Below are 20975 nucleotides of genomic sequence, written 5' to 3' on the forward strand. Positions count from 1 at the left end.
AAATTTCCCATCAGAAATTGGGCATTTTTTATAAGAAATTTTCTTATAAGAATCTTTCTAAAAGAAAATTTCTTACCAGAAATTGGACGTTTTTCTTATAAGAATTTTTCTTATGAGAAAATTTCTTATAAAGCAAAGCTTATATAACATTAACAATTAGTCTCGTAAAAAAAAACCTCCACTTCTTGGAACCATTTATGTCAAATATCATGCTGAGAACGCCAATAAATTAGCAGAACATTACTTAACAAAGAGTTATACATAATTTCCAAAAAAATTTTATAAGAATTTCTTAAATAATTATCAATTGCCAACATAAGTTATGGTAACTTTGATGCCTGCCGGATAAAAACCTGAAAGTTATGCGACCTGCACAACATTCTTATAGAATTCTATTAGAAATGCAAAGTTCTTATAAGAATTTCTGTAAGACTTATAGGATCCTATAAGAATTTCTGTAAGACTTACAGAATCCTATAAGAATTCTGCAAGAATTCTGTAAGACTTATAGAATCCTATAAGAATTTCTGTAAGACTTATAGAATCCTATCAGAATTTCTGTAAGACTTATAAGAAATTTCCAATAGGGAATGTTCTGCTAATTTATTGGCGTTCTCAGCAAGGTATTTGACATAAATGGTTCCAAGAAGTGGAGGCTTCTGTTAATGAGACTAATTGTTAATATTATATAAGCCTTGCTTTATAAGAAATTTTCTTATAAGAAAAATTCTTACAAGAAAAATTCTAATAAGAAAAATGCCCAATTTCTGATAGGAAATTTTCTAATAAGAATTTTCCAATAGGGAAATCCCTGAGAGAAAGCTTGCTTTTATATTTCCCTTAGCGAAAAAACTGATGAAATTTCAACAGTTAATTGGGACTATACTGTGGAATCCAACAGTAACTGCTGAATTCATCAATAACTGTTGGCATTATCAGTTATACAGTTTTTTTGCTAAGGGTTGTGCCATTTTAAACTTCCAGGTACAAGTTTCTTTTAATGTCAACACAGTTATCTCTCTCTAATTTTTTTCACAGAGGATTTCCATCATCATTCCTGTTCTATGCTCAAGACTCCACGCATGATCAGAAGATAGTAGGTACTTGGAGAGATTAAATCCACTGACAGCCAGACAGATGTCATCTACAGAGAGATAGGATATTGGCGACTATGTACTATCTAAATTCCTTCCATCCAACATCCTTCAAACTATTGGTGTATCCCTCATGGATATTATATCGCTTGATGCTCAACTGTAAGATGATCGTAAACTATGTCCTAATCGATCGTTTTCATTCACATTCTAAAGTATATAAAGCGATATACATATATTTTAAGAATTAGGCATCGCAATCGGATGCAAAGGTAGGTTTTAGGCATATATCACCATTGTTGACATGTACAAAAAACAGTATTACATCTCTTTATTCTCATTAAACTTGTAGAGAAGACTCTAATACGAAACGGCTCAAGAGACTTTCAAAATCTGCTGTATATATTGAAGGCCGATCATAAAATCAGACTATGCTACCCTAGTAGCACCAAAAGCATTATATCTAGATTTAATATGTATCATAGTATACACTGTATACATATTATTTCTGCATAAAATACATACAAATGTCCTCTACCACACAGACAATATCTAGATATTATACATATTATATCTGCTGCCATGATATGGATTTTATATAGATTAAATACGTATAACTCATCATAAATATGTATATTATACATATCTTATACATGTCTGATAATCCCTGGTTATGCCGTAAGGATATTATTTGTATATTTTCAAGATTCTGGTATACATCAAGGACCATGGATCATCAGACATGTATAAAATATGTATAATATACCGATATGCAAATCTGTGTACCGATGTATTTCGAAATCTTTAAAATATACAGATATAATCCTTTTGGAGCTACTAGGGATAGATGGGCAATTTTCGAGACCGTACATAGGTGTCTATTTCTAATGAAGGGCAGAGATTTGCTTCGTGAACTTCTCTATAAAATTCAACTGTTTAATGAGTCTTGATTGAAGACAATCAATGCCTGTCGCTTTGATTGAAGTTGGGACTCCAGTGTACATGGGACAATTCTAAATGAGTCAGTTATAAACATGTCCAGTAACCCTTTATAACCCAGATCTACTTCAGGGAGAATTAAAATTTCAAGATTTTTCATTTTGAAAACTCGAAAATTTACCATCAAATCATGTTTATCAAGGTAGCTAAGTAATTCGTCATTAAAATTTACACCACAAAATAATCTGTGGTTTTGATATTTCCAAAATAGGTCTGAAAATTTATACATTTTTAATGTTGCTTAGAAGCAACATTGGGTTATTAATGGTTAAAAAGGGGCTCGTCACGAGAATATTCATTGTAAACGAGTCCGTTGTAAATAAGATCCACTGATATATGTGTATATATATATATATATATAAATAGTTCAAGTTAATGTCGTTACACACAGAGACACAAAAAAGAAACACTCACATTGAATAAATAAACTTGTGAAGCTATCGAAGCACTTCAGGCTTCTTCGTCAGCTGAAGAATGAATGGTGAGGGAAGGAGAGGGTAGGAAAAGGGAAAAGAGGGGTAAGGGGAGAGGTGTATGGGGAGGGGGAGTTAGGAATAGGGGTTAGGATGCGACGTTCAGACCCGGAAAGCTATTGGCTTGAAAGTGCCAAATGCACGCCAATTCGAGGGTATGGAGGTTGAGGGCGGAGTCGGTGGACAGTCGGAAAGGAGACAATGTCTCCTTCCATTGTCTCCTTCCCAACGAAGACCCTAAGGGGTCAAAAATTTGAAACTAACGTGTGAGTTCTCTTTTATTTGTGTCTATGTTTTTGTGGCCTATCATGGCATTTATTTATATAAATATATATAATTCGCAGTGCACGACATGGGATATCAGATTTCATTTGTTGAGAGCAAATGGTAAAAGATGTTTTCATACTTGTATTTCGCATTGTAATTGAGAATGACGCAAGGTACACCGCTTGGGTACTTGAATGTCCATCAAGTTCTTTCAAATGATGCGAATGTTTTCATCAGCTCTTCCATCAAAACTTTCATCACTTCATGATCTCAGAATGCATCTTAAATATTTTTTCAATTTTTTTTGACATACCTATCAAATGAATTAACCCCTTGGTTGGGGGCAGAAATTTTCTTACCTTTCGCCTGGTGGGGAGCAAATTCACCGATTTTCGGAGATGCCGTTTTCGAAAAAAAATTTATAGTAAAGCTATTGCACAAAAATGGGAATATACTTAAAATATATTGGTATAGAACCTCTGGAAAAGTAAAAAACAAGCAATGATGCATAAAGAATGAATATTCACGCCTTCTCCGCATAACATTGCGACACGACGGCGCGCGCGACTGTAGTCGCGCTCCCCCCATGGGGAGCGGAGTCCGCTTGTGACTATAGTCGCTCTCCCCAGTTAAGGGGTTAAGGCACATGTATTGTTGAAGCCCTCTTTAAAAGCTGCCTCTCCTCACCCATGATAATTTTCTATGGTAAGAGCATATTTACTCCGCATAAACTTTAAAATAAAGTTGGGTGCACGTAGCACATGATTTGATACGAAAATGCTCTTCCGCAAGAAGATCTATCAAGTAACTGGAGGCATTTTTATATGTACGTGGATGTAAACAAAATTTCACGTAATGTACAGTAAATATTTCTTGTAATGTACAGTAAATATTTCTTGTAATGTACAGTAAATATTTCTTGTAGAAGATACATGTTACTGATGGGATGGCGTTCGTTAGATGGTATATATGTACCAATTTTTTTAACCTGATATTTTTGGGAAAGGAAGCATAAACAGCTTTAAGAAAGTAATATATAATTGTCTGTACATACAGAAAAATGCATAGCTATTATCATATTCTAAATGTGAGAGACTAGGTAAATAGATTTAGAACAGTAATTATATGTCTTAACGGCTTTCTTGAATTTATGGAGTGCTGTTTTCATACCTACCGTTTTTACAGCAATGATACGAGAGAAACATGACTGTTTTCAATGTCCTGCAAGATTCAATAGTTACTTCCATTAGTACATAGAGATTTCTGTAAATATTTTTATCGATTTCCTCTTCGATGATAAAGAGAAATGCTCACCTCATGAAACAGCGTTAAGCTTTCTTAACATTGACAAAACATATTAGAAATATAAGACCAATGGAGGCATTACTATTGATGTAAAGTTACATATATTCATGTCTCAGTTTACAGAAAAAGTGTATCTGTTCCAAAATTCATTAACCGTTGACAAATGGGTACTGTAACATAGGTCTCAAATAATTTATTTATGTTAGAGAAGGCTAGGAAATACAGCAAAAATGGCATAATTCACAAACAATTCTGTTTAACTGAGAACATCTTTTGAATTTATTCTGACCCCATCTTTGTACAATAATGTTGAACTCTTTTTGTTTATAATTCAGTGTCGCAAAGATTGTAATGCCTGTTGTTTTATGAAACATTAATGGATGTTCGTGAAGTCGAGATGTCAATGGCTGTCGTCACTTTTAGTAAATCTTACTTGTAAGAAGTTTCTTTAATATTATGATGATGATTAGATAATAGTTGTACGTTCTGAATGCTGTAGAGCATTGATATTTCAGGTCACCCGTCACTGAACAGAGTCTGGATATTTTAAAAGAACCGAGTAAAAACTATTTCATTGCCCTAAACACAACTACATTCTCAGCTAAACCCTGTAGAAACAGTAATTTACTTCAGTTCGACTGTTGAAATTTTAGATTGTAGATTGTCTCATCAAAACTCACAAAAGATGAAATAATTTGCGATGCAACCAAAATGCCTCCGACAACCCCATCACGACCATCATCATCGTCATCATTAGTAAACAATGCTAATAATGGTTTCACTTGCAGTTCTCTATTCCTCTCTCTTATCCGCTACTCAGTGAGAAATGGGTGGTGGAATCCACGTGGAGATGTAACGTGGATACCACGTGTTTTTGGTCGTGGAATCAACGTGGAACCCACGTGGAAATTTGGTGGAAAAATTAAAACAGCAGTAGGTGCTGTCCTAAAACCATTAAAACCTCAACCACTCTATATCTAAACCTTCTATATATGTGTCTACGATTTTTCATGTGCTCTCATGGCTGCCTTTCCACGAATTATATAAAAATAGAATGTGCGATACATTTTCACATAACTAGCGTGGTTTCAGGATGATAAATGACGCAATGTCACCAGAGAGTTAAGTTCCACAAATTAGAAATTCTGTTTAACATTTTATGATAATCACCACAAATCTACTTGAAATCAACGTGGATTCCACGTGGGTCCAACCACTCAATATCCACCACCACCAAATATCCACCACTCAACGTGGATTCCACGTGGGTTCCACGTGGATTCCACCACCCATTTCTCACTGGGATCATGCATCATAATGTGGCCAAGTAAGTTGTCCGTTCCTCCGATAAATATTTCTATTTTTTCCTTCAAAGAAACGTTGAATAAATGACACACATGATAATTTCAAGCACCATTACAGATCCGTTAGATGTTTCCCTAACTTTTCCCCATCTTAATTCCTGTCTTATCTTAGTTCCCCATCTTAGTTTACCTGTCTTATCTTTGCTAGCGGGCACCCTGCACTCATCAACAAATCGCACATATTCCTATTGCACATGTAAGTCCCTCATGACCAACCAGTCACTAGATATAGTTTAGCCGAAACGCTTTCCATAAGCAATTAGTAAAAGTTCAAAAATTATGACCATTAATAATGGATAGGCTGATGACGGCCAGACTATAACTCTGTCCATTAATGGTAAATATAATATTCGACGGTTACTCCCAATAGTGTATAGCGATTACTTTAAATATTTTTATTAATTTCCACTTCAATTGTACAGACAAATGCTCAACTGAGTACACAGAGGTAAGCAGATTTCAAAATTGACAAAACATACATAGATATATAAGACCAATGGAGGCGTCACTATTAATGTAAATACTTATGTGTACATATATTCATGTCTCAGCGTACCGAGCAAAGTGAATCTGTTCCTACAGTCATCAACTGTTGACCAATAGATACTGTAGCATAGGTGTCAAATAATTGGTTTATATTAAAGAAGGCTAGGAATCGCAGCTAAAATAGCATTTTTCACAAGCCATTAAGTGTAACTGAGAATATTCTTTTGAAATAATTCCAATCCGGTAATATTAAACGTTCTGATATCATATCCTTAAATTATGGATTGGAATGGAATGATTAATTATACCAAAACTCTGTCCATTTATGTAAAATATTACGTACCGAGTGTAAATGTTAACGTTTGTGATGTAACTGGCTGTTTGGCATTGAAAAATGCCTTTTGTATTTTTGTAAACAGCTTCCCGAAGACATGGAGAATCAACAGTGTACCTTCCATTTTCGTGAAATTGATTCCGGAGATATATATGTGAAATGTGATGTCTATTTCGAAGATGTTGGCTGTTTATCGTGTACAGTAGATTCTTGCTTTACGATATTTTAATATATTCACGAGTCCCAAAAATTCCAGCTCTCACAATTGGATGCATGGTGGTAATTTCCACATGGTGTTCTTTAAAACCGATCAAACTAGTTCCTGGATTTCAAGTGTTCATTAACAAGCCATGTATTAACTTAAATAAAGAAAAATAGTTTCTGTGGAAAATACAGGGTCCGCCGATGAAACAGGATGATTATATAAAGTAATTGGTTGTTGAAAAATAAACTTTTTTAATATTTTCTGACTAATGAACTGAATGTACAAAAACAACCATTTTGAATAAAAACTAAAAAAATTATTTTCTGTACACTTGAGTCCACTAAATGTCCACCGTCGCAGTAACGGCATTCTTGCAGCCTGGCCTGATAATAGGGTGGTTTCCTATTATTTTTTTATTGCCTAAATCGAAAGATTATTACTCCTGGAGTACGTATTTCATGCTTCTAGATTTTTAAATGACGATGTCTATTTTTCGCGATTAAATTAAAAGTGAAAAATTTCAAGCGCGCGAAAACGCGACGCGTAAGTAGGAACGCATTTCTGGTTCCCCCTCCTGCCTTGTGAGGTGACCTCGATCGAGGCTCTGAGCGCTGATAGGACGCAGGATGCCAGCGGGTAGCTGAGTACCTTGCTGAATGGTAGTGCTTGGCTTAAAAAAGGTTTATCAATACCTTATCAAACGAAGAAAACTTTCCGACCTTAGCCAGTTTTAATAGGTGATTATTAAGACATGTTCCCCTGAGCTCTGTGCCTCTTGCATGCATTGGCAACCTCAGACGATGTAAAACTCCTATCCTCTCGTGTAGAAACTAGGTCCCTGTGACGTCACGTGGAGTGGCATCGCATGGGCGCCAATCTGGCCTTTTTCAAATGAGGTTAAAATTGACCATTGCCATTCGCTTAAACTGGGATTTCTAAAACCAAATAATTTGTATATTATGAATACACTAATGGTGGGTAACGAATTGCAATCAATGCCTTTCGTTTTCTTTGATGAAGGAAACTACCCTATTATGCATGATATAGTATGTTGACAGGCAAAGGCAGATTTAGGGGGGGTTAGGGGGGGGACAACCAAAATTGCAGACTGTGCCATTGGTAATGCACAGGGCTGGACAAAAAACAGGCAAAGGAGTATTTGAAATGCAAACCACAAAATAATACTTTAAAAACCTTTCAAGATACAAAACACATTTGTATGTGGAAATTAGGAATCTTACTAAAAGTATACATTTTGACTTGGCACATTATGTATAGTTTGCATACATGAAAAAAAAAACGATTCTGACAAAAACGAAGTAATCTCTGAAGTATAATATTACAGAAGTGTTATTAAGGTTACTTCAAAAGCATTTTACAAATGTATTCCTCATTTTAGAATCGGAAAATAGCAAAAATCTCTATTCGAAATACAAGATACATTCAGGTAGTGTATTTGAAATACCAAATACAAATTAAAAATGTAATTTAAAATTAGGGAGGGCTTAATTGGGGCAGAGTGCACAAGTCCCAATATGTCCCAATTAACCGGAATCTTCTGTAATTGAATTACTGCTCAGGCCGGGTAATGCATCATTAACTTTCCCCCACTACTTCCCTGTTCTGTCTTAAGGCCACCTACGATCATCCGGCTTCACTGGCAGACCCTGTATTTATTTTTAAAAAGCCCAACCCAGCTCAGATTGTACGCCGAAGCCATCCTAAGTCCAACCCAACGTAAAGCTGACGTCTATTGTATATAATTACTGTTACCTCAAGCCAAATGTGATGTTTCCAAGGAAAGATATGTGGTTGACGAGATTCAAAACATCTCGAGCAATTGTGAACCGAATTAGATGTGATGAAACGATGATACATAATGTCGATGGCCAAGTTCTAACAATACGCATCTCGAATTCGGCCGCTTTGAGACAGGTATTTTAAACAAAGCGAAATAACATTAACCCTAATACGAGCAACATATTTTTCTGACGTTATCGGGCAAGGTGAGTCCAATGGACTCTTTTAAATTTTGCTTTTAATTTAAACTATTAAACAGTGAAAAATATTACTTTCCACATCAATTTGTACATATTGTGCACTATAGAATCATTTCACATAAAATTGATTATTATTTGTTCAACAATTGTTTTACATTATTTATTAATTTCATACATAGTCAAACAGCGAGTACAAAGGACTCTTTTTACTAATTCTTTCTGTTTTCACTACATAAAAACGCCAAATATTTATCGTTACATGTGATAATTTTACATTATTTTGACAATTCAAACCAAATATTTGTAAAATGCACATTATCTTTTACATTTCGTTGAAACAGACTCACCTTGCCCGGATTTGTGGGAATTCAGGGGAAAAAAATTATTTCTAAGTTACTTTGATTCCAAAAAAAGTTTGAATTACTCTAATTTATTGGAAATATACAATTAGAAGAAGTAAAAAATTTACAACATGCTGACATTTCAATAACATAATGAAATTCTCAAAAATGTGATGCGATGAGTCCAAGAGACTCACCTTGCCCGTATTAGGGTTAAATAGATAAAATATGTACAAGCAAAATATAACTCTTTGTTTACAAATGAATGCTTCTTTTTCAATATTATGAACTTTTGGTTTTTGATTTCAGTGTTCAACTAACAAATATTAATCTTTTTTTTTTGTTTTTGCTCTCCTAAAAATCTGCTATTATTGATATACATGTTGTTAGAACTTAACCATCGATGTACTGATGTGACTGTATAAAAAAATTGAATCTAATGACAGATATATATATATATGTTTTCAATGGATATTGTGACAGATGTGTTTTCTAAAAAAAAGAGCTCTGTGATCGAACTTCTTTCATATTTGTTAATTGATAATAAATATTTCCCTCACACCGGGATCAACGTTATTTTATTATTTCAAACAATCAACAAATGATATTGAAGACAGTTAAGGGATGACCTGTCGATTGACAAAAACATGAAAGTAGAGTGCTGATTCACACTTGCCAGGCTGCACCTTGAATACGCAACAAACGCATAGAATTGGGTGCAGAACCAGTGGCGGATACAGAAAAAACTCAAGGGGGGGGCGCAACATATCTGGAGTTGTCTTTACTTTTATCGTGATAAAAGATCACAGTCAAGTCACAGCCAATGTATAAGAAAATTTTATTTAAAGTGATTATAAACATGTAAAACACAATGCCATCTTATGATATAAAAAAGTTACAATTGTGGTTTTGCAATGTTCGGCAATACGGGCGGACGCGCAAGGGGGGCGCGTCCGCCCGTATTGCCGAACATTGCAAAACCACAATTGTAACTTTTTTATGCCCCGCCCTGTGCCCCCCATCTGTATCCGCCACTGTGCAGAACAGGGCCGCACAAACCAGGCAATGTAGCCAGGGAGACGACCAAATGCCAAAACAGCAAAAAAAAATTATCAAAACTGAAGCTTATCAAGAACTACTTGAGATCCAGAATGTTCCAAGAACGTCTAATAGAACTCTCTCTCTCATATCTATTGAATATGACTTGTTGCATAAAGTTGACATAAATACTTTCATCAAAGACTTAATTGCAGAAAAGAAAGCTCATAAAGTTTCATTTTTAGTTTCATAGCTATTATCTAGATCAGCGTTTCCCAACCAGTGGGTCGCGGGCGGAATTTAAGTGGGTCGCCGTGTGGCTCTTGAAAATGTAACAAATTTAACTGATTCACCAGATAATTTTAATTTTATGTATGTGTCATTTTTATTATTTTTTTAACATAAAAAATCTCGGTGCAATGCTTGCCTATTACATTGAAACGAAAACAATAGCGTATATAAATGTATATAAATACCAATTAAGAGTACAATATGCATACATACGTATTTGTACGTGTGTGTGTGTAATCATGGGTGGGGTAAGGGTGGGTCGCGAAAATGGAAAAAATTAAAAGGTGGGTCGCTAGACATAAAGGGTTGGGAACCACTGATCTAGATGCATAAATTAAATATGCATACATCACTGCACCTTGAAATAAAAGTTTGCTTTAGTGAAATATATGAGTTCATGTGTAATATTTCTAATCCTGCCTCGTGAACGGCGGTGAAATATACAAGAATTGCCATGAGAAATAATTCCCCTGGACTGGGAATCAAACCACGGACCTTCAGGTTTTAAGGCCACTGTGCAGACCACTACGCTACCCAGGTTCTTTAATTCCCATGGCAATTATACCGAGGCTGGTGGAACTAGGTGTTAGGCCCTCGAGGTCCATCAAGGATGGCAACGCGAGGGAGAAAGGAGATTTTACTATATTTTAGTAGGAAATATAAGTTCATGTTTCAAACTACAGTAAATCCTTTACGTAGAGAACCTCTTTACATCATAAACCTCCATACTTCATACCACCCCTACGGTCCCGTCAGATTTATATCTAAATTTATAGGCAAACCTCTACGTAGTGAACCTCTTTATCTCGTAAAACCTCCACTTATCATACCAAGGAGATACCCCCGAGACGGCCTCACTACCTCTGAAAATCGTACCCAGACAACAAGAGACCATTAATGCAGCCATGATTACGTACATGGAATGACATTTTCAGCGATAAATGTTTCACCCTTTTTTTTTTTCTTTTACACCTTAAATATGCTGTAATTTTCACGTTAATCATTAGTTATGGCCATTTTGTTCCATATGAGAGCATATCTAACAGTAAATAAGAAAAAAAGATATCCAACTATCCTAATCATTTTAAGTGACTCTTGAATTAAGAGAGATCACATCGTTTTCTCTCAAATCGTGGTAAAAATCATGCGATAGCACTCGCTTTCTGTAATTATTAAATAATAAATATATGTTCACTGATGCATGAATGTTTGTTTAAACACATAAATATAATGAATGGTTTAAAAGGCAGTAGTGCCTTTCATTTCCAAAGGATATGAAAAAATGGTGCCTATCACTAAAACCTCTCGATAGTGAACCTCCATACATCAAATTGCCCAAATTTTAGTCCCCTCCACTACGATAAAAAGAGGTTTTACTATACTTGGATTACAATCTCCATTTCACTCCAAACAAATACTTTATGATAACTCTTTTTAACGAAAAACTTACACTGCAAAAAAGGTGGTAGTAGGTATATATGTGCATACTATTGCAAAAACTGATCATTTTAAAATCTTTTTCAAAAAATTCCCGTGGGAGGTTCTCTTGACCCCCCCATTTCTTCGGGGAGTGTTCCATACCAAACCCCCCCCCCGGTAGGGAGGCGCCACAACAGCAATATGCCCGGGTGAGTACTTTGCGTTGAACCGTCCCTGGTGCAGAGAGATTAACGCCACAAAATAATCCATCAGAGATTTAGATGGAGAAAACTCTCTACCAGTTTCCCAGTATCCCAGAAAGCACTCACAGTGGAATCCATCTGGATTCCAACTGTAATCCATTGAAATTCCATGATGGAAATACCGTGGATCTATAGCCAGGGGGGGATTGTTCCCCCCCGAAATGAAAAAAATTAACCCTTTCGAGACGGCGGAGTTTTTGTCTTAGCATGACTGCTATACTGAGCCCCAAGAGACTTCTTTCTCGTGGTATGGAGCATTTTTGGAGGACATTCATTGAGAAGGGCCTCGCGGAACCTTTTTCGACCCCTCCACGCTGGGACTCCGTATTATCTCGGACTCCGAGAGTAGTTGTGCTCCCTCCTTTCCGGGTTTACGACCTTACCTGCGGCATTGGTTCGCGGTCAACTTATGTATTGCTTATATGGATTTAGCAAATGGATAATTGTTGCTTGCACGTAAATTACAGACATAGAATATAATTCCTCATTTTTATCTGAGCATTGTCAAATTTTAAACGAAGTTCTAAGGTCATTATAAACGCATTTAATGCAGCAGCAATTTCCATGTTGATGTTTTTACATAACTCGAGATATAAGTTAATATTTATCGTAGAAATTCGTTTAAAAATTGTAAACGTTGCTCAAAAGACAAAGAATTCAATTATTAGTTTATTTTTTATAAAAAATGAACAAATATTTATTTCGAAAACTTACTGGATAAACAATTGTACGACCGCTGTCCCTTACCGCTAAGAGGGGTTATACCTGCTCCCGGATTCCGAGGGTAAATCCTAAACCCCGCAGGGTTGGGTCCCGAGACAAAGACGACGTAAACCCAGGACCGCCCTAAAAGGGGGAGAGCTAGAAAACGTATATATACAGCTTTCGTTCTCATGGCTAGGAAAATCTCACATGTAAATACACGGCCGTCGTCTCCCGGGTCAGGAAACATCCACACGCATATATACGTGTACAGTAGGGAAAAGTTTATATAGATACTTTATGCTCACTTGGTGCTCACACGACGATATTATATAGCGGCGCAGGGACATCTAGTAGTCCAATGCGACTCAAGTCAATAATTATCAAAGCAAATTTGTAGGTGCAGTGTGTGTAGTTGTAGTGCAGTGTGTGAAATGATAGTGCTGTGAATTAGTAGAGAGGTGAGTGACCAATGAGCCTCCTGAGGGACCGCAGAATTGACATCGACACTAATTCAATTTTATAATAATATTTTTATATTTTCCTTTAAGGGTTTATAATAGATATGTATATTTAAACGTATATGCTATTTTATTTATCTTATAAAAATAATTTTATGTTTGTCTAATATATCCCCCCCCCCCCCCCCCGAAAATATTTTCTGGCTACGGCCTTGGTGGATTCCATATGGATATTCCATGGAAAGTACTGGCAAAAATTCCTCTAAATTCCATGGATTCCATATGGAATCCACATGGAAAATTGTCATGGGATCCATGTATAATCCATGGAATATTTCCACATGGAAAATTGTCATGGAATCCATCTATAATCCATGGAAATTTTCCACATGGAATTCCCATGGAAAATTGTTATGGAATCCATGTGTAATCAATTGATGAACTAGATCAAATACAATTCTTGGTTTGTCCGTTGGAAAATTCATTTTGAAATAAGTTTCAATGAGACTTGTGAACAATTAACCATCCGCTTGACATACCGTATATGTCTGAATATAGTCCCCCTTTTTTCCAAAAATTCCCGGGATAAAATTTAAGGGGGGGACTATTTTCAAATGCATTTTTTATTTATTTTTCCCGAAACTTGAGCCTCAAAATTAGGGAGGGGGACTATATTCAGAGGGGCAGTGGTGCAGCGAGGGGGGTTTTGGGGGTTAAACCCCCCCCCTCCAGAGCTCAGAGAAATGCTTAAGTTTAATTCATTATACTTAATTGGATTAATATTGCTAATAGAATTGTTTAAGGATTAATAAATTATCCCTCAGAAAGCCGTAAAACTCACCATTTATCTTAACATTCCTCAATTTATTAATCTCGCACCTACCGCTTATCCTGGTGGGTATTCCCCAACCCCAAAAACCCTGGTATTAGTTGCACCTAAAACCCCCCGCCCCGGCCTTAATTCCTGGCTGTGCCCCTGGTTGATACTATGGAGACAATTCAATATAGCAATAACGACAAACATTAACCAGCTCTAAACGTAAGGTGCCAAAGGGACGATGGACGGTACCTATGCTTTTCTAAAACCTCCGCTTCTCATGGAAAAATTTAGCTATATCTATCAGTGGCGCAGCGAGGGGGGATTGGGGATTGGGGATTAAACTACCCGCAGAACTTAGAGAAATGTTTAAGTTTAATCCATTTTACTTAATTGGATTAATATTGCAAATAGAATAGTTTAAGGATTAATAAATTATCCCCCAGAAAGCTGTAATACTTACCATTTTGAACCATTTATCACAACATTCCGCAATTTATTAATCTCGCACCTACCGCTTATCCTGGTGGGTATTCCACACCCCCTAACACACCGGTATTAGTTGCACCTAAACCCCCTCCACCCCAGCCTTAATTCCTAGCTGTGCCCCTGCAGAGGGGAACTATATTCGGAGGAATACGGTAACCAAGTTGCATTCCATTTAGTTCATCATTCTAAACCAAAATATTTGACAGAAATGAATGCATAAGGAATTACTCATTTCATCCAACCTCCGTGACATTTGAGGGCATGTTTGGCCTCACAATGAGCTTAATGTAACTCCCTTTCATAATGACATTCTTACCAGGTTCAGCATGTATTATGAGCTGTAATTAACCCAGGTAAGTAATTTGCATTGAACCGTCCCTGGTGCAGAAAGATTAACGCCACCAAATAATCCATCAGAAATTTAGATGTAGAGAACTCTCTACCAGTAAGTATTACACTATAAATTAGGGATGGTCGGATCGGATACCTCGGATCCAAATATATCCGCGGATATTGCCCTTCATCGGATACATCGGATCCAAAGTCGCGGAAGACAACGGATCTGGATCCGATATTTTAAATAATAGCTTCAGTGAATGCAACTCCCCATGAGGGTGGAAAGAGTTTCGATTCTCTCTTCGAGTGCGCTGTCGCATGCAATTCTTGTCCTACTCATGAACCGTTTTGTTTGGAAGCTCTCGCAGAGGTTACGTAGGAGAATTTCAGCCGTAGAAAAATAAAAAAAGGCAAAATACGACTGGCAGATAGTGTGACTCTTCCCGAGAGATTGAACAATCATCGGGAGGGAATCTCGACGTCAGGAATTTGAAAATGCATTTGGATCACAATTCAAACTCACTTTTGAAAAAAGGGATTCATTTTTGGTGGAAAAGTCTCCAAAGTAATCTGTATTACTTGTTTTATGTAAAGCTAGTTGCCAGTTATTCACATTCGCCTCAAAGGAATGAGAATTTTTATACTGGTTTATTTTATCACATTGGTATATTCCTGTGCCAATGAGAATTTATATGAGTGTTTTAAAATGATTTCAAAAGAATTACCTAATTATTTCAAAATTATGTGAAAATGATTTTAACATTATGCTAAAATGATTAGAAAATAATTATCAAATTATTTCAAAATTATTTTAAAATGCGGGTAAAATAATTTTGAAATTGTTTTAAAATAATGGTCACATATAATTATTTATCTGTGAAATTAAAAAAGGAAAATTTTATGCAAAAAATAAGCCATTACTTCCTGCATATCCATGTATATATACTATCAACAAAATGAGATCAAATGGTTTAAGACTTAAAAAGAGCAACGCCTAATACATTATTATAAAATGATTTTAAAATCTTGAAAAAGTCATGAATTTAGCCATCATTATATGATATTTTGATTTTAAAATTATTTTCCATAATTTTAAAATCATTTTTCCATATTCTTTTGCTACTTGGGTCATTAGTTTACGAGATTATTTCCTTGAAAAAATAGTTATATTTTAGTTGCATATCTTATGCTAATGCATATCATCTATCGATGGTTTAAAGAAAATTTGTTGAATACTTTCGTTACAATTTAGTACTGATTTTGAGTAAAGACTTTTGCGATATTTGCTTCTAGGGGGGGAGGGCAGCTGGCCCCCCGTACCCCTCCCTGGGTACGCCCATGCCTAGAAATATTAAATCAATGGTTTGTGACAGTGGGGTATCCAGGAATTTTGTTTCAGGGGGGGGAGGGTTCAAAACTAGGGGCGGGGGAAATTTTTGAAAAACAGGGTACCAAGTAGAGTTTTAAACTAATTTTAACACTTTTCATAATCGAAAAAACTTCATTTGCCAAGGAAATATTATGTAAATTTACAATTTTTCGATATTTTATTTTCTTTTTAAAGGAAAAATAATTGTAATTTTATATTTGGGGGGAGAGGGGGGGTCCGGACCCCACGTAGGATCCCCTCCCTGGCTACACCACTGACTACATGCCCATTTTAATAATTTTTGTTGCCTTTCGTATGTAAAGGCTGCTTACAGACACGCACGAGTTCATTTTGGGGGAGATACGAGAATGTCTACGGAGAGACAGTGCTTGCTTTATATTTATTTAAATCACAATTACCGTATATGTCTGAATATAGTCCCCCCTTTTTTTCCACAAATGCCCACAGGTAAAAGTAAAGGGGGGGACTATATTCAAATGCATTTTTTTAACTTTTCCCAAAACTGGAGCCTCAAAATTAGGGGGGGGGGGATATTTTCAGAGGGGGACTGTATTCGGAGAAATACGGTATATTTACATCTATTTACTACGTGTGTCTACTCTGTTACTTCGTAGTCACCTTTACAGAAATAAGCTCTTATAAAAAATTTTTTTTTAAAAACCAGCCTTTATATTTAGATTACAGGGGATGAGCAACGTTTATATATGACACAAAGCAAAAAAACTCAGTGACCCCGAAAAACCAAAAGTGACGTATTAAAAAAGTCACTATATTTATTAAATTTTCAGTGAATGGTAAGCCCCCTATGTTTCAAAATGCCACCCCTATGCTTTTAAATGCCTACCCCTATGTTAAAAATGCCACCCCCCTATGTTAAAAATGCCACCCCGTACGTTTTATGTAACGGTAAAACAATATTCAAACATTTACAAAACCTTACAATTGTTAATAAAAAAGTCACTATATTTATTAAATTTTCAGTGAATGGTAAGCCCCCTATGTTTCAAAATGCCACCCCTATGCTTTTAAATGCCTACCCCTATGTTAAAAATGCCACCCCCCTATGTTAAAAATGCCACCCCGTACGTTTTATGTAACGGTAAAACAATATTCAAACATTTACAAAACCTTACAATTGTTAATAAATATATGAAGATCATAATTAACTGTTGTACAGTTTTCACAAATTAAATGTATACACGAAAATCGACCATTTGGAACTTCTTAGATCAAAAACATGTTTTGGGGGGCTATAGGTTGACTGGGGGGTGGTTAAAGGGGGGTTGGAGAGAAAAAGTTATATTTTCATGTATTGTCATCGGAAATGAAGAAGTGTGCAAAATTTCAGCGTTTTTGCTTCACAGGAAGTGAGTCGAATTTGAGTTACAAGATTTGTACCAGACAAACAGACAAACAGAAGGGTTGATGAGTTGATATAAAGGCTGGAAAAAGGCATCCACATTCAGCGTCCAACAACTGCACCGTGAGTAAACCTTCCATTGCCTCAGTGAATTCCCTTCCAATTTCCGCCAAACAATGACTCACTCCTTTGCAGACCCAAGTTTTCAGGGGAGCGTCTGGAGCGAGGTGGGAAACAGGTGTGTGACGTTTTCCGTGACGTCACACCTTAACCTGTACCGCTCCGTAGTGAATAACGGACCGCTGAAGCATCGCTCTATGTGGCACTCCGAAGCATCGGTAGTGTTCAATGGACCGCACCCTTAGACTGTCTATTCAAGACTTAAATCACCGTTGGCGGCGCTGAAGGCAGTGACGTAATTTGCCAATATGGCCGACGCATCGAGGATAGTTTTGTGATGATAGCATACTCGTAATGAGATGATTCGTTGAGCCACTGCAAAAATTAAAGTAGAAAATATTAAGGTAGTTTTTTGATGTCTTTGAGGATGTATTTGAATACCTAGGGGCAACGACAAATAGCCGTAAAGATTCAGGAATCAATAAATTACAGCTGAAATATCCTCTAGTAGCTCACTGCAAGTAGGCACTCAAAGACTTCCCAATGACCGTGATTCCCATAAAAAACACAAATCTAAGCAGGGTAGAAAAGAAAAGCCAAATACGTCGGTTACCTTACAAGCTTTAAACCAACAAACCGTCACAGTAAATGATGTATTGTTGCAATGAATGGCAACAAAACAGCGTTTAAAAAAAATGTGAATGCATAAAATATATTAATTACAAGGTTTAGATAGCTCATTTCCAAAAATATATTCATAAAAATCAGAAAACACCCAAAAATCCCAATGAATTGTCAACGTGAATTCCTTAGGTAAATGTTTGGCATCCAATCCTTCGGAGTTCTACTTCCGAATTCGGCCGATAGTTGGCATATTGCTGGTCTGGATTCTTGAATAGAGCGAGTTTTTAAATCGCAAAGGCCACATATTTTGGTGTTCTGTCTGTCGGCAGGTCCCTCCCAGTGAGAAATGGGTGGTGGAATCCACGTGGAGCCCACGTGGAATCCACGTTGAGTGGTGGATATTTGGTGGTGGTGGATATTGAGTGGTTGGACCCACGTGGAATCCACGTTGATTTCAAGTGGATTTGTGGTGATTATCATAAAAAAAATGTTAAACAGAATTTCTAATTTGTGGAACTTAACTCTCTGGTGACATTGCGTCATTTATCATCCTGAAACCACGCTAGTTATGTGAAAATGTATCGCACATTCTATTTTTATATAATTCGTGGAAAGGCAGCCATGAGAGCACATGAAAAATCGTAGACACATATATAGAAGGTTTAGATATAGAGTGGTTGAGGTTTTAATGGTTTTAGGACAGCACCAACTGCTGTTTTAATTTTTCCACCAAATTTCCACGTGGGTTCCACGTTGATTCCACGACCAAAAACACGTGGTATCCACGTTAATTCTCCACGTGGGTTCCACGTGGATTCCACCACCCATTTCTCACTGGGCTTTTGCCAACGCTGTCTCCATTCCTTCCTGTCTCCGACCGTTTCTTTGAAATCTCTATATTTTCCTATTTTTAAGTTATCAATAAACTTCCAGCCTTCTCCTATTTCTGATCCCTTCCACCGTTTCCCCAAGGCAACCTTCAAAATGCCATTACCTCTCCAACACATGTCCCAGCCAGTTACCTGGGTCTTGCCCATAATTTAATAACAGTGAACCTTACAAAGTATTTATTTCTTTTTCTTTATTTCCAATCAAGATTAATCGATGAAATTAATTATGAATTGTTGACAATATCATGTAAGTAGTTTCGGAGATAATATTTTGTTACAATATAATTTTTTAAATTGTCGTCATCTCTAAGCACAGGAAACGGAATACATTTTCAGTCTTCAATGAAAGAAGTAACGTATTGGCAAAAATGGTTCCTCAATTATATCACCTGTTAAGCATCGTGACAATGCAATACGTGATCGATTTGAATGCAATTTTTCAAATTGTGATCTAGAAAAATGTTGCATTTTGAATAAGCATAAGTATAATCAATCTCTCCATTGCCTCAGCTCCTGCGTGCAGTGACAGACAGTGCTTGCTATATCATTGTTCTCACTCAAACTAAAATATAAAATTCATGGTTTTTTTTCCAGGTTTTCACGGTCTAGACGTCGTCAAAGTCAAGGTTTGTAGATAAACCATTTTAGGTAGAAATATTGATCACGTAGCAATCAGTGGTGCAGCGAGTTTGGGGGGGTTTTGGGGGATAAAATCCCCCCCCAGAGCTCAGAGAAATTTTTAGGTTTAATCTATTTTACTTAATTAGATTTATATTACTAATAGAATAGTGTAAGGATTAATAAAATATCCCTCAGAAAGCAGTAAAACTCACCATTTTGAACAGTTTATCTTTAAAATTCCGCAATTTATTACTCTCTCACCTAACGCTTATCCTGGTGGGTATACCAAACCCTCACACACCTCGGTGTTAGTCACCTAAACCCCTCCCCTTCCAGCTTTAATTCCTAGCGGTGCCCCTGACCCGGATTATCCCTTATCCGAGATAAAAAGAGCTCTCTGCTCTCCGTGGCACATCCACGATGGAAACAATTCCATATGCTTCGCGAAGTTCAAATCGGCTGAAATATGGTTGAAATGTCAAGGAATGTGGTTAAAAAACAACGGATTCTATTACTGTTTGATATCAAATCGCTCGTAAATATGTCATGCCAGCCAAATTTGAGAGAAAAAATCCATTTACGTTCGATTTACAAACAGTAACGTTCAAATATTTAAATTCCAATTATGATTCTTAGAAAGGGCTCAATTATATTAATGGTTTGTCGTGAGGGGGTAGGGTGGGCAGTCCCTGATTATGAGTGTCCACTACCTGCCAGACACACTCCCGGGGTCGACGGAAAAATATCCTCCCCGCTCATGTCCTACACACAGTGGCAGAAATATGTTGACACTCCCGCAGCCAAAGGGTCTGGGGGGGGGGGGGCACATTCCCCCGTTGTCCCCCAGATCCGCCTATGCCAGCAGGGAACTCGGCATTATCTCGGACTCCAAGGGTAGTCGTGCTCCCTCCTTTCAGGGTTTATAACCCTACCAGTGGCATTGGTTTGCGGTCAACAAATGCTTTGTCAAAAAGTAACGTTCAAACTTTACTCCACTACTCCATTTACTTGACCCCTTGCACTGTAGCTCCAGGGGCACAGCTAGGAATTAGGGCTAGGGGGGGGTTTTAGGCGCAACTAATACCACGGTGCTTGGGGTATTGCACACCTGCCAGGGTAAGAGCGGAAGGTGCGGAGGCCCTCCGCCGGAAAAAAAATTAAGATAAATGGTTCAAAATGTTGAGTTTTACGGCCTTCTGAGGGATATTTTATTAAACCTCACACTATTCTATTAGCAATATTAATCCAACAAGGTAAAATAGATTTAACTTAAAAATTTCTGTGAG

This window comes from Ischnura elegans, assembly GCF_921293095.1.
Source record: "Ischnura elegans chromosome 13 unlocalized genomic scaffold, ioIscEleg1.1 SUPER_13_unloc_3, whole genome shotgun sequence".
Lineage (NCBI taxonomy): Eukaryota > Metazoa > Arthropoda > Insecta > Odonata > Coenagrionidae > Ischnura > Ischnura elegans.